Below are 14,005 nucleotides of genomic sequence, written 5' to 3'. Positions count from 1 at the left end.
GACCAAAGCAATAGTGCCTTCGACGCCAACTTTCAAACCTTCTTGGCGAAGTTTGAGCCCAAGGTCTTCTTGAGAATTGGAGTGTTTGGCGAGAGCAACAAAAGGCGTGGGTTCTTCCTTCTTCGGGAAGAAATAAGGAAAAAGCCGCGATAGACCTGATCTGGCTTCGGTAAGACCTTCGCGCGCCTCATCCCCATGGATCTCAAGGAGAGAAAGCGCGTCGAGAAGGCAATCACCTTCAGGATTATCTAGCTCATAATCCTGCTGCATCCTCCCTAAATGAATAACAAGAAGAATGTCAAGAAAAAGCAAGCAAGGACAAAGATGAGGACCCGAAGAAATAGCAAGGATCTAAGTACTTACTAACAAAACGTCGACTTTGCGACTCCAGGCGAGTAAGGATTTCTTTTTCGCGAGCAGCTTGTTGAGCTACGTTGTCGCTCAAGGAAGTTTCCGCGTCATGAAGTCTTTTTCGAAGATCTTCAACAGCGGCAGCATCTTTTTTAGCTCTCTTGCGGGCTTTTTCGCTTTGCTCTAGCTTGATAGCAAGAGCATCAGCGCGTTTGTTAGCCTCCGTAAGGGTCCCTGGCAAAATAGACGACAATCCATTGTGAAGGAATTTATTCAGTGAAAGAGGTAGGAAAAAATAGCACCTTCAAGCTTGGCGGCATAATCACGGTACCCGATAAACTGGGTACCGAGGCGGACAAATTCCTTCATTGAAGGCTGAGGAGAAGACCACAGAAAAAAAAATCAATATGGAAAGAGAAAGCTCGACAGTACCAAGCAAACACCGGAGGGGAGTCCAAAGCAATGAAATGTTCAAAGTAAAAAAAAAGAGAGAGAGAGAAAAGAAGAGATAGCTTACATCATCCATTAAAGGAGCCATGGAACTACCAGTTAGCAAGGTAGGTTCCTTGGCTAGCTCGACCCTAGCCCTCTTCGGAGAAGGGGCACGGGGGCTTGGAACTGGAGTTGGATGCTCGATGTTTTGTTGAGGAGGCCAAGTTTCATCCCCATCAGGCTGAGCTTCAGAGACAACTAAAGTACGTGACGTAATCGTTCGAGCAGTCGCGTCAATAGGTGGATTCTCATCTTCGTCACCACTACAATAAAAAGGCGACAAGTTAAAAATAACAACATAGACAAAAAATCGAGAGCAAACAAAAAAGAGAAGCAAGAACTTACGAGCTAAGAAGAGCATCTTCATAAGGATTGAAAGTTGTCCTTACAGCATCAGGAACAACTTCTTCGGCAAGAGGGGCGCCGGTTTTGGAGGTGCCGGAATCGGCAACTTCATCCCTTTTCCTCTTGTTCTTTGGAGAAGCAGCTGAGGGAGGAGAGTGTGCCAATCCGGTAGCCTCCGATTCGATTTCTTTTTCAGAGGAAGCCGCAGATTTTTGAGAACCCGCGACTTCACTCTCAGGGCGAGAAGTACCCTGGTTGTCGTCGGTGACAACAGTCCGTTCTTCGACTTCTCCACCTTCAGGAAGGGGAGGAAGAGGCGACGCAGTTTTATGGCCCTGGACAAAGATAGAAAGAGTATCGACATGAATTTGTATCAACAATAAGTAGACGAAGAAATGGCAGTACAATAAGAGAAAAGAAGAGAGTGAATGAACAAGTGGATGGTAAAATAAATTACCTGCGGGAGCGCGTTGGTGGCGCTGTATGGTGTCACACGGCAAGATGATGGGACGGTGTCTTTCTTGCTCAGCGACGAGATCTTCCGGACAAGTTTTTCTAAGTCCTTGACCGGCAAATCTATCGACAGGCGATCCACATCCTTGTCGCCAGAATACATCCAAAGGGGGTTTTTGTGAGCTTGCAAGGGCTGCACCCTAATCCTAAGGAAGTACGCAGTGATTTGGACACCTGACAACTCTTGACCACGCGTATTTTGATGCTCACGGATGCGCGTCATCAGAGCCTCTGTCGCCGTTTTTTCTTCGTTGGTAGCCTCTGCATCCCAGGACCGGTGGCGACAGATTTTTTCAGAACCATCGAAAGGGGGAATGTTGTGTTCCGCCGAGTCGAGGCTTTCTTCGTGGGTATATAACCACTTTTTTGCGCCACCCTTGAACTGATTCAGGGAATTTGACGTCGAAGTATTCGACGTCAGGGCGGACGCAGATAACAACGCCACCTATGTTATAGGCGACATTGGGGGAGCCATTGCGGCAGAGAAGAAAGATGCGTTTCCAGAGAGCCCAGTTCGGCTGGACCCCAAGGAAAGACTCACAAAGAGTGATGAAAATGGAAATGTGCAGGATGGAGTTGGGCGTGAGATGGTGAAGTTCCAATCCATAGACAAAGAGCAACCCACGCAGAAAATCGTGAATGGGGGAGGAAAGACCGCGGATGAGGTGGTCAACGAAACTGACCCGGTACTCGATTGGAGGAGATGGATAGCTCTCCTCGCTGGGGAAGCTTTTTCTCTTTTGTATATGGTGGCACTTGCACTCGTTTGTATCTTTGGTGGCACGTGGACACTTTTGTATGTATGGGCGTATGGATGTATGGATGTATGGATGTATGGTGCTACTCGCACTCTTTTTGTGTTTTTGGGGCTTTTTCACGCACTATGTTAGCGTTAGCCTCGCTTTTGCTATCTTGCCACACGAGTGTTTGCTTGGTTGCCTTACTCAACGCGACACACACACCTCACAATGCGGGGCCACGTGCAATGTCTCGCAACACTAGACAAGCAATGCTCGATGGGATAGATCGCAAAAGGAAGAGGGGTTACAAGGTGAAAGCTGCAAGTTATACCTGCGATGGTGGTGGTGGTGGTGGTGGTGGAGATCGCCGGAAGTCGAGCTCGAAGGAGGGCGCGAAGATGCGACCGGTCTGGGGCCCGGTTGGACCGGATCCTGGACCGGCCTGTCCGGTTGCCGCCCGGTCGACCGGGTTCTGGGCTGGCTCGTCCGGTCTGTGGCCCGGTTGACCGGGTTCGAAACCGGGTTTCACGATTTGGAGCTTTCTCTCTCCTGTTCTTCCCCAAACCAAAACCAAATCGACCAAAACGAAGGGAAACGATGGAATTGGAGGCTCAAAGTTGGGGATATAGTAGATCAAGCACAACAACACCAGATCCACGGACCAAAACCACTCAAAACGTAACCAAATCACAGATCGGTCAAGAGGCAATTTGGGGCTATTTTTGGGGATTTTTTTGGAAAATTTTCTAGAAATGAAATCGGGTGGGTGGAGGGTCAAATCCGCGGTAACCAAGAGCTGCTGATACCATATGATGAGGTCTAAGACCCCGTGTGTGGCCCGATCTCGCGGATTGACTTCGAAACCAAGGGGAGAGATGGGAGAACGCGAGGAACACGAAGAACACGACGAACACGAGGAACTCCGAGACTCACGCACGCACACCAACCCGATACACCCGATGCTTACCTCCGTGGCTCGATGGACCACGGCAATAGAATCTCCTAGGAAGAGGCACGTGGCAGAATTCCCGGAGAGAGATTGGGGTTGGAGAGGAAGAGCTTGGTGAGGGAGAGAGAGTAACTAGTATTAGAATCTCACTCAACAAGATCAAAGTCAATAACCAAGGTGCCTTGATTGCAGAGGGATGATACCCAAGGGAGACTAAGCTCAAAGGTAGGTTTGAGTTCAAAACAAGTCTAAAGAGCAAAGGAGGGGTCCAGGCTACTTATATAGGCATACATGGCCAGCAAGGGCGAATGGGTACGCGAAAGGATAAGTTAAGGCAGTTTGGTGGGTCATTCCCGTCAGATCCGGTTTGGGTCCGGTCTGACCGGGCCTGTGACCGGGCTGTCCGGTCATGGGTCCGGTTGACCGGGCGCAAACCGGGAATCTGCGAAGTTTCCGGTCCTGGGTCCGGTCGTCGTCCGGTACGAGGGAGCTGCGCCGGTTTGCGCCCGGTTGACCGGGACTGTGACCGGGGTGCCCGGTCGTGGGTCCGGTCTGACCGGGTCCTGGACCGGCCAGCGTCCGTCTCTTCCTTGGAGCGCTTCGAGCGACGTCGGCTTCGGCTTCATGATCAACTCCATGTCCAGCTGCTTCTCTCCTTCCCTTGACCTTGGCTTGTCCTCCTCTCCGTGGTCTTGATGCTCCTTGTACCTAATGACACATAGCACGTCGGCATGAGGTAGCAATCCATCCAAAGGGGTACCAAGATCAAGGGTGGTGAGGAGCGAGTTCACCTCATCATGTAGAGCTTTGACTCGGGCTCGTGTCATCGGTCCACTTGGGGGACTTGTTGGTCTTGGTGTGGAGGTGTCCGAAGGCCACCCCGCATCATTCCGCCTACTTAAAGCCTTCGTCGCGAAAACCCCAGTACCGAGAGCCACGATACGGAAAACCTTCCAGAGACGCCGCCGCCGCCAATCCCATCTCGGGGGATTCAGGAGATCGCCTCCGGCACCCTACCGGAGAGGGGAATCATCTCCCGGAGGTCTCTTCATCACCATGATCGCCTCCGGATCGATGTGTGAGTAGTTCACCCCTGGACTGTGGGTCCATAGCAGTAGCTAGATGGTTGTCTTCTCCTCATTGTGCTATCATGTTAGATCTTGTGAGCTGCCTATCATGATCAAGATCATCTATTTGTAATGCTACATGTTTGTGTTTGTTGGGATCCGATGAATATTGAATACTATGTCAAGTTGATTATCAATCTATCATATATGTTGTTTATGTTCTTGCATGCTCTTCGTTGCTAGTAGAGGCTCTGGCCAAGTTCATACTTGTAACTCCAAGAGGGAGTATTTATGCTCGATAGTGGGTTCATGCCTCCATTGAATCTGGGACGGTGATAGAAAGTTCTAAGGTTGTGGATGTGTTGTTGCCACTAGGGATAAAACATCGATGCTTTGTCTAAGGATATTTGTGTTGATTACATTACGCACCATACTTAATGCAATTGTCTGTTGTTTGCAACTTAATACTGGAAGGGGTTCGGATGATAATCTGAAGGTGGACTTTTTAGGCATAGATGCATGCTGGATAGCGGTCTATGTACTTTGTCGTAATGCCCTGATTAAATCTCATAGTACTCATCATGATATATGTATGTGCATTGTTATGCCTTCTTTATTTGTCAATTGCCCAACTGTAATTTGTTCACCCAACATGCTATTTATGTTATGAGAGAGACACCACTAGTGAACTGTGGACCCCGGTCCATTCTTTACATCTGAAATACAATCTACTGCAATACTTGATCTTTAATGTTCTTCGCAAACAAACATCATCTTCCACACTATACATCTAATCCTTTGTTTACAGCAAGCCGGTGAGATTGACAACCTCACTGCTACGTTGGGGCAAAGTACTTTGATTGTGTTGTGCAGGTTCCACGTTGGCGCCAGAATCCCTGGTGTTGCGCCGCACTACACTCCGTCACCAACGACCTTCACGTGATCCTTGACTCCTACTGGTTCGATAACCTTGGTTTCTTACTGAGGGAAAACTTGCTGCTGTACGCATCACACCTTCCTCTTGGGGTTCGCAACGGACGTGTGTCTTGCACGCTATCAATCCCGAGCTTCTTCAGCAAGTTGATGTCTTGGGTGGAGATTTTGGATCTCTCCCACTTGATGTTCCCCAGATCTTCCGTCGCCATCTTCGAGTCTGGCATGCTGTGCCTGGTGAGCCGCGCGCGCGGTGGCATCAACAATTGTGTAGGAGAAAGGCGCGAGCGTGGTTGAGCTCAAGAAGTGATGGGCGCAAGGGAGGATTTTTTGCAGAGGAAAGCGGAGGTGCGGCGCGAGTGAAAGTGCGAACGGAGGAAGACGATGACCTTAAGAAGGGGTGCGGTGAATCGACGCACCGTTGGATGGGAAAATCATGAGATGGATGATTTACACGTGGAAAAAGGGTAACAACGTAATTTCAATATGAGGGAACGGAACAGGCGCTACAGTGCGTGCGCCAGGAAAAGTGGAGACGTGTGTCCCCTACTTGCACGACGTGTCAACTTGATGAGGATTCTGGGCCCGCAAGACAGAGAAAGAGCAATACTCGCGTCTTCCCGATACAATGGTCGTGGCTATCATCAGTAATGATGTCACCTTGACTAAAGGGAAACTCTCGGCTGTGAAGACTAAAGAAATTGGCGGCAGGAAAAATTATTGATTATTTTGAGAGCCTTTGATCAAATACAAGTTTTTGCCCAAATGCTCGGGGGCTACTTTGGAAAAAAGAAAAGTTTGAGTATGACAACATAGAAATGGCGAGAGCCTATGACCAAATGCAAGCATTTGTTCATAGCCTCGGGGGCTACTCCCATCGGGAGCGCTGGTCGCGCACCCGATAGATATGAAAAGTTTGAGAAAGAATGACAATATAGCGACATGAGGCATTGAAGTGTTGAGCCTACAACCAAGCACTAGTTCTTGGCTGTAGCCTCGGGGGCTACTCCCATTGGGAACGCTGTTCGCGTGCCCGATGAAATTATTAAAAAAAAAGAAAGAATCAAGAAGAAATGAGCATATTTCGAGTTATACAAATAACTCTGCATATACTCCCATCGGGAGGGCAAGATAATTCATCCGTTGACTCAGTAAAATGTGCTATTCCAGCAGCCGAAAAAGCACTCGACAATATATTCTCAGAGCGCCAAAGTCGCGAATACTCTCTGAATGCCGCAAAACTTTGCGAAGGTAAGACCCCAGATCCGTTCTGAGCGGCGTGGCACCGTCTCTGACGTCGGTTTGCTACTTTTTTTCGTATCAACAGATACAAAGAAAAATCCTAACGGACGCGTTAGGTACCCGATAAAATATGACTGGGACTCGACAGAATGGTAAGACCTTAAGCGGCACCTGTCGAAGTGAACACCAGTATCCCGAGATCATGTCCAGGGACGTGATCTTGAAGTAGGTTTTTGCGGATTGCCACTAGAGCAGTTAACTAGTACCTTATCCGTCAGATGAACTAGCCCCAACTACCATTATCCCTGTACAATATATAATTGCATATCGAAAGATATGTGATAAATTCGACAGAATTATTGAATGATTAAAGTTGGAGATTTTCCCTGATTCTTCGATTCAAGCAAAATCTCGGGGGCTACTGACATAGGCATCCCCAATGGGCCTGCCGAAGATAGTACCCGGGGTTTATCGAAGGCCCATGACTCGAAGAATAAGAAGATTCGAAGCCCAAGTTATTAGTAAGGAAAGCTAGAGTTGTATTAGAAAGTACTACTTGTAATCTTGCGGGACGGGTTGGAAACCCTCCCGGACTCGTAACTTGTGTATTACGAATCCCTCGGCTCCGCCTCCTATATAAGGGGGAGTCGAGGGACAAAGAAAGGATCGATTCATTGTTCTACGCAACCCTAGTTTTTACACCGTCGAGTACTTTTCGGCTGAAACCTTCGAGATCTACTTGCCCTCTACTTCCGACTAAAACCCTAGTCTACAATCTGTAGGCATTGATAAGTTAATCCCTTGTCAGACGCTGCGCACGGTTGACCAGCCGACGTGGCAGGACTTGTGGCGCCGCTCCCATCGGCGCCGGCGCCACACATTGAAAGTGTGGCGCCGATGCCAAGAGCGTCACACATCCACTTATAATTGCCAAAACATACTGTAAGATAATTCTCCAGGGAATTTGCCGTTTTGGCGACCCTGTTTCTATGGCGCCGACGCCAAGGGCGCCACACTATGCAGTGTGGCGCCGATCCCATGGGTGCCACACAAACAGGGTCGCCAAAACGGCTAAGGACTAAGCGTCCGGAGCCCCTGGATGTTTTCGACATATAAGTTGATATAAGTTGACATGTGTGGCACTCATGACATGGGCGCCACAAAGTGAGGTGTGGCGTCGATGCCATGGGCGCCACACATTGACTTGTGCTAAACCATGAAAATTTCTACCATATTTCAACATTTTTCAATACAACATTGCACACAACATGTATGAGACAACATAATGGTTCAGATAACACATAAGGTTCGACGACATCAAGTTTCGAATTACAATAAGGTTCGACGACATGAAGGTTTGAGAAGATCAAGGTTCACACAACATCAAGGTTCGACAACATAAAGGTTCGACAACATGAACCTAGCCAAACGGACATCACTGCGTGGCAAAGGCTCCCTCCCCCTTTGCCTTCTTCTTCTTAGATTGTTCAGCCAGTTCTTCCTTCTCCCTTATGTCACGTGCCAACTGAACCACCGAGTCGAAGAAATGGTGGCGCTCCTCCGTCTTTGAAGCTTCCGCTTGAGCTCTTTACTCCATTATGCGCTCAGCCTCCTTAGCCTCCTCCTCTAGGTGCATCCTATTTGCCCTCTCCCTCTCTAGTTGAGCAAGTTTCCAGTTCCTCTGGAATTTTTCCCTCCATAGACGGTCCCGTTCGGCCTGGAGCTTCTCATTCCTCTTCTTCTCGTGCCATAGGTATTCCTGATACTCCCTTTGCATACGGGCACGCTCGGTCATCTTCTTGTCGTGCTCCTCCTTCTCCTTCCTTGCTACTTCTTCCTTCTCCCTCTTCCACACCGTCCTCGGAGCCTCCTCCCAAACGGACTCCTCCTTCTCATTGCCCTCCCACGCCCCTTCCCCTTGGTGGGTTGAATTGCCATACCTGATTTTTTTGAAAAAAACAAAGTGAGTCACGGAATAGGAAAACAAAAATCACAATACAATTAATATATTGGAGACACATAGGGATAAGGCCCCGCTAGGTATCCTAGCATACTACCACCCCGACGTCCACCATGGCGACCTCTACTAAGCCCTACATGAATCCTTGGTTGCCTTGGAGCTTGTCGCCATTGTGATTGATGCCTTGGGGCTTTTTGCCTTGGAGCTTGTTGCCTTGGAGCTTGTTGCCTTGGAGCTTGTTGCCATGGGGCTTGTTGACTTGGAGCTTGTTGCCTTGGAGCTTGTTGCCTTGGGCCTTGTTGCGAAGGATCTTGTTGCCGTGGGGCTTGTTGGCTTGGAGCTTGTTGGCTTGGAGGTTGATTTGAAGCTTGTTGGCTACTTGATTGTTGGCTTGTGCTAGCATTATTGCCCTTTGAATTTTTGCTAGATGTACATTTTCTTCTATTGTGCCCCTTACTATTGCATGATCCACAATTAGTTGGCTCGCGAGCCTCTTGGAATAACTTGTTTCCCGAATGACCCCATCTATCCATATCTCCGTGATACTTCTTTGTCTTTTTTCTTCCACGTTTCACAACCTTCCATTCCGGATTGGGCCAAACTTGCACTCCATGATACTCCGGCCATTGTGATTGGTCCAAGTAGGGAGAAAACCTTGGAGCCCATGTCCTCTTTGTGGCTTCGATGGAGAACTCGGACTCCCGAACGGTGAGCGGGTTATTATAGTCCACACGTCTAGTGTGTGCCGTTGTGAGCAAGTGGGAGCAAGCCAAATGAAGAAAAGACGGCCTCCTACATGTGCATTCACATGTCTTTAGGGACACATGGAAAGCCCGGCCTCCGTGTTGGACACCACCTTGTGTGGTGCCTCCCGGCTCATTCACTTGATAAACCCAGTCAACATTGTCATAACATGTAGCCATTTGGGAGTCCGCCTTCCTCGCCTAAAATTCCTTGAACTCCTCAACCTTCTTTGGGTACTCGCAGTTCCTAGCAATTTCCTTCTCCGTTTCTTCGGTGTAGTTCTGGAAATAGACATTCAACTTCTCAAATGTATATTGAGTTATTGCCGTCACGGGCAATGCACGGACACCCTTCAGCACATTGTTGAAGCACTTAGCCATGTTTTTTGTCATTTGACTATATCTCCTCACATCCTCATCATAAGCTCGAGCCCACTTTGACTTAAATATAAGGTGCCTCTGAAGAAACTCAAAACCACCCGGGCTGAGGTCTTTGTGCTTTAGCAAGCCGTTGTATAGGTTTGCGAAGCAGCGCTCGGAGTAAGCGAGGCAACAATCTTGAAGAAGGTCAGACAACTCTTTGTTCTTGCATGCCCGGTAGAAGTTTGCACAAAAATGCCCCATGCAGCATCGGTGGTGCAAGGGAGCATGCCCTGGAATGTCAAGCTCCACCGCATTGAGAATTCCTTGATGACGATCCGAGATGACACACACTTCCTTTGAGGGTGGTATGACCCTCGTCCTCAATATATGGAAAAACCATTGCCAGTTATCATTGTTCTCAACCTCTACCAATGCAAAAGCCAATGGTACTAAACGGTTGCTCGCATCATTTGCTATTGCCACCAATAGTGTGTCCTTGTACTGCCCAGTCAAGAAGGTACCATCGATGGTGATGAACGACCTACAATGTTCGAATGCCCTCGTGCATTGCTCGAATGGCCAACATTCACGGTGAAATACCCTCACTCTTTTACCGTCATGCAATGTCATTTTGGTACTAGAAGGCTCCACCACATGCACCATGCCCGGGTTAGTAGCGGCCATCGCTAACAACAACCTAGGGACTCGGTTGTATGCTTGCTCCCAATCACCGTACAACATCTTGAATGCGGCTTGTTTGGCCTTCCATGCCTTCCCATACTTGACGTCGTAGTCAAACCGGGATTTCACCGTATCTTGCACGGACCTAATGCTCATGATAGGAAGTGATGATATCTCCGCCGAGATCTTGTATGCAATGAACTCGGATTTGAGTTGACGGTGGTCCGGATGCACATCCTTGCCATCAAGCTTTGGCCCTCGGCACATGTGAGTGGCTACACAGCTTGTTATGTGCCAAGAGGGCCCTTTTTTGAAAGGTCTTGCATGGACAACCCATGGGCACCTTTTATCTACACATTTTAGCGTGTACCGCTTCTTCAAGTCCGAGTGAACAACGGTGTAAGGGCGATGATGATTAATCGAGAACTCCTTCAACCATATCTTCAATTCCAAGAAGGTATCAAACATGAGCCCTTTAGAGATCATAGCCGTCCTACCATCCACATCTCTCTTGGAAATTGGCCTAGCTCCAAGTAGTAAACGTTTGCCACCATCAACCACGGCTCCATCCGCAAGACTAACATCATGGAACAATGGTATCCGAATATCCTGTCCGGTTACCTTCTTGAATATCTCGGCTCTTTCGGCTTCCTTAGCCGTCAAGCCATCCTCATGAATTTCCTCATCGGGTCCATCATCATCCGAGTCCGACGCATAGCATCGGGAATAAGGAATGAAGTGGTCCATCTCCTCTTGCGTCCAATATGTATCCAAGTCACCGACATTGTTGTCATTCATCTCGAAACCATCATCACCATCATCATGCTCGTCATACTCCTTCTCCAACGGAGGATCTTGGGCATTACAAACCCCACATTATGTATTCCCTCTAGCTCAACACCATCATTTGGCTCATTCCAATTCAACTCAATCCTCACTTGTGCTACCACCTTGGCAAAGCTAGGGCTAAGGTCAAACACCAAGTAAACCTCTGATGTCTACGCACACTCCTTTTCCTGTAGACAGTGTTGGGCCTCCAAGAGCAGAGGTTTGTAGAACAGCAGCAAGTTTCCCTTAAGTGAATCACCCAAGGTTTATCGAACTCAGGGAGGAAGAGGTCAAAGATATCCCTCTCAAGCAACCATGCAATCACGATACAAGAAGTCTCTTGTGTCCCCAACACACCTAATACACTTGTCAGATGTATAGGTGCACTAGTTCGGCGAAGAGATAGTGAAATACAAGTAGTATGGATGTATATGAGTGGTAATAGCAATCTGAATAAAATATGGCAGCGAGTAAACATGCAACAGAACAGTAAATAAACGGAGATTCGATGTTTGGAAACAAGGCCTAGGGATCATACTTTCACTAGTGGACACTCTCAACATTGATCACATAATAAAACCACTCTAAACTCTCTTGTTGGATGATGAACACCATTAATTGTGTAGGGCTACAAGAGCACCTCAATGCCGGAGTTAACAAGCTCCACAATGTTCATATTTAAATAACCTTAGAGTGCATGATAGACCAACACAATTATACCGAGTACTAACATAGCATACACACTGTCACCATCAAGCTATGAAAGGGGGAATAGATTGCATCAATACCATCATAGTAATAGTTAACTTCATAATCTACAAGAGATCACAATCATAGCTTATACCAAGTACTACATGATGCACACACTGTCAACATTTCATCATGGAGGAGGAATAGACTACTTTAATAACATCACTAGAGTAGCACATAGATGATATTCAACTAGATCACAAAGAGAGAGATGAACCACATAGCTACGGTAGAGCCCTCAGCCTCAGGGGAGAACTACTCCCTCCTCATCATGGGAGACAGCGATGGCGATGAAGATGGCGGTGGTGTCGATGGAGATGACTCCGGGGGCAATTCCCCGTCCCGGCAGGGTGCCGGAACAGAGACTTCTGTCCCCCGAATTGGAGTTTCGTGATGGCGGCGGCTCTGGACGGGTTTCTGGTGTTTTGTCAATTCGTGTCAATGTTTTAGGTCAGGGAGCTTTAAATAGGCGAAGAGGCGGAGTCGGAGGGGCCACGGGGCCACCTCACACTAGGGGGGCGCGCCCCCCCTTGGGCCGCGCCGCCCACACGTGTGGGGCCCCCAGGGCTCCCCTCTGGTGCCTATCCGGTGTTCCGGAAGCTTCCGGGGAAAATAAGATGTTGGGCGTTGATTTCGTCCGATTCCGAGAATATTTCCTTTCTAGGATTTCTAAAACCAAAAACAGCAGAAAACAGCAACTGACACTTCGGCATCTCGTTAATAGGTTAGTTCTGGAAAATGCATCAAAACGATATAAAGTGTGAACAAAACATGTAGGTATTGTCATAAAACTAGCATGGAACATCAGAAATTATAGATACGTTTGAGACGTATCAAGCATCCCCAAGCTTAGTTCCTACTCGCCCTCGAGTAGGTAAACGATAACAAGAATAATTTCTGAAGTGACATGCTACTTACATAATCTTGATCATACTATTGTAAAGCATATGAGATGAATGCAGCAATTCAAAGCAATGGTCTATAATTTGTTAACAAATAGATAATGACTAAACAACTGAATCATATAGCAAAGACTTTTCATGTATAGTACTTTCAAGACAAGCATCAACAAGTCTTGCATAAGAGTTAACTCATAAAGCAATAGATTCTTAATAGAAGGTTTTGAAGCAACACAAAGGAAGATTTAAGTTTCAGCAGTTGCTTTCAACTTTCAACATGCATATCTCATGGATAATTGTCAGCACAAAGTAATATGATGAGTGCAAATAAGCAAGTATGTAAGAATCAATGCACACGGTTGACACAAGTGTTTGCTTCTAAGATAGAAAGAAGTAGGTAAACTGACTCAACATAAAGTAAAAGAAAGGCCCTTCGCAGAGGGAAGCAGGGATTACTCATGTGCTAGAGCTTTTTATTTTGAAAACATGGAAACAATTTTGTCAACGGTAGTAATAATTCATATGGGTTATGTATAAAACTCCCTATAAGTTGCAAGCCTCATGCATCGAATACTAATAGTGCCCGCTCCTTGTCCTAATTAGCTCGGATTTCCATGGATTATTATTGCATTACATATGTTTCAACCAAGTGTCACAAAGGGGTACCTCTATGCCACCTGTACGAAGGTCCAAGGAGATAGATCGCATTTGATCTCTCAATTTTGATAGATCTCAACTTGAGGACATCTATACCGGGACAACATAGAAAACAGATAATCGACTCCTCTTTTATGCTTTAAGCATTCAACAACAGATAATATTCTCATAAGAGATTTGAGGATTAATGTCCAAGCTGAAACTTCCACTATGATACATGGCTTTGGTTGGCGGCCCAATGTTCTTCTCCAACAATATGCATACTCAAACCATTTAACTCATGGCAAATATCCCTTACTTCAGACAAGACGAACATGCATAGCAACTCACATGATATTCAACAAAGGTGTGACAGGTTGATGGCGTCCCCAGAAACATGGTTACCGCTCAACAAGCAACTTATAAGAACTAAGATACATAAGCGACATATTCCTTACCACAATAGTTTTTTAGGCTACTTTGCCATGAGCTATGTATTGCAAAAACAAGGAA

The sequence above is a fragment of the Lolium rigidum genome, chromosome 1 (genome assembly GCF_022539505.1).
Source record: "Lolium rigidum isolate FL_2022 chromosome 1, APGP_CSIRO_Lrig_0.1, whole genome shotgun sequence".
Lineage (NCBI taxonomy): Eukaryota > Viridiplantae > Streptophyta > Magnoliopsida > Poales > Poaceae > Lolium > Lolium rigidum.
This window is presented reverse-complemented; position numbering follows the sequence as displayed.